This window comes from Echinops telfairi, unplaced genomic scaffold (genome assembly GCF_000313985.2).
Source record: "Echinops telfairi isolate 266 unplaced genomic scaffold, ASM31398v2 ScPeMD7_17;HRSCAF=63, whole genome shotgun sequence".
In the NCBI taxonomy this organism is placed as follows: Eukaryota; Metazoa; Chordata; class Mammalia; order Afrosoricida; family Tenrecidae; genus Echinops; species Echinops telfairi.
The window spans coordinates 752,174-753,723 of record NW_022103914.1 but is presented as its reverse complement, the minus strand read 5'-3'; the positions used below and the strand labels follow the sequence as shown (position 1 = coordinate 753,723).

The following is a 1,550-nucleotide window of genomic DNA, read 5'->3' as shown; positions in this document are numbered from 1 at the left end:
TCTCTCCATTTAAACCCCCGACATTAGGTCCTCATTTTTCCCCTCCCTCCCCGCTCCCCCCTCCCGCATGAGCCCTTGATAGTTTATAAATGGGTAAGTATTGTAGATTTTAGTAATAAGGCCTTTGTCTGAAGTCTCATTGGTAAAGATGTTTTCCCAGTCTGTGGGTTCTCTTATTACTCTCTTGGCGAATTCTTTTGATGTACACATGTTTTATCTTGAGTATATCCCACTTGTCAATTTGTGCCTCTGTGTTTATGTCCTTCCCTGTTTTTGATAGCCTGTGTATTCCCTGTGCCAACCTTCTTAGGTTTGTCCCAATTCCCTCATTGATGACCCCAATAGTTTGGGGTTTTACCTTGAGGTCTGTGATCCACCTTGAGTTTATTCTTGTGCATGGAGTGAGCTAAGTCTCTCCCATAAGCACCTTTCACTTCCCCAACTCCCTTGCTCAAACTTCAAGTCTGATCCTGGTAAACACATCATTAGTGGGCAAGCTGATATGGCAGGCAGAGATGCAGGACAATGCCTAGTTCAAGATTCAGATAGTATGGGCCTCTCCTCATTCCCTCATCTATGTTATTAACAGGCCCCAAATTTCCCTCGCTTTTCCATGTGTTTTAAATTGATTTGATTGGTAGTACTTCTAAGTAACTTCCTATTCCACGATCTCTTTTAACTTGTCTTTTGTCTTTCTTCTTCTGAATCTACTGTTCTACTTGCGTTCTCAAAAGGATTTCTATTAAATCTAATATTTTTTCATGCTCTAAGTTTTCATTTGAGAGCGCTTAATGAGACAATTATGTGTGTTTCATTGATTTCTTATTCATATATTGTCATGCATTGGGGATAGGAATGAATTAGATAAAGAATGCACAGGAGCGTCTTGCCACTATACGGCATGTGAACGCCTTATATTTGAGGGCACTCACTTTTAATACTTTTTAAATGCTCTCTCGGACTTCAATCATTTTCATCACTCATTCATTAAACATATATTAGGTACTTGCATGTCAGAGGCTAGCTATAGAGAGCGGCGAGTGAGGCTACATCTGCCCTGGAAAGGCTTATTAAGACCAGTTGTAAACATAAATTTTGCAAAAGAAGTGCCATTTCTGTCACTCCTTCACGATGCTGACACCCTTGTCCGCGATTGCGAATACTGTGTCATACTCCACGCCGGTGGAGGTTAAAGGGGAGGGCCGTTCAGACCTCGGTTCCGACCACTGGAAGACTACGTTTCCCGGCAGCCTCAGCGGAGGAGCGGTGGGGTGGCGCACGCAGGCGCGAGGCCAGGCCCCCGCACGCAGGCGCGCTGTGAACGCCGGCTGATCTGGGTCTGGCTGCTCGGTGCGCGACGGCGGCGAGCGAGGCCTGGCGAGCACCGCGGCGGCGCTGGCCGGCTTTTTGGGGTTGTGCTCAGAAGAGGTCCGGCCGACGAGCGACCGAGCAGCTCACCTAGCAGTGGCACCGGGGTCGGTTGCCGTGAGCTGGTGAGTGCTGGGGCCTCGCCCCTGCGGCCCCTCCCCCTCCCCCGGAGGAGCCGGCCG

At 48.4% G+C, this 1,550-nt stretch overlaps 1 protein-coding gene across 1 annotated transcript in view; it reads left to right on the top strand.

Moving 5' to 3' along the window:
* The first annotated feature begins 1,380 nt into the window (after positions 1 to 1,380).
* Positions 1,381 to 1,550, top strand: part of KPNA1 (karyopherin subunit alpha 1) — a 70,270-nt gene continuing 70,100 nt past the window's right edge. Inside the window, exon 1 of the mRNA XM_004712229.3 lies at positions 1,381 to 1,493. The gene's annotated coding sequence lies outside the window, so the exon portion shown is untranslated. The remainder of the gene's footprint in view (positions 1,494 to 1,550) is intronic.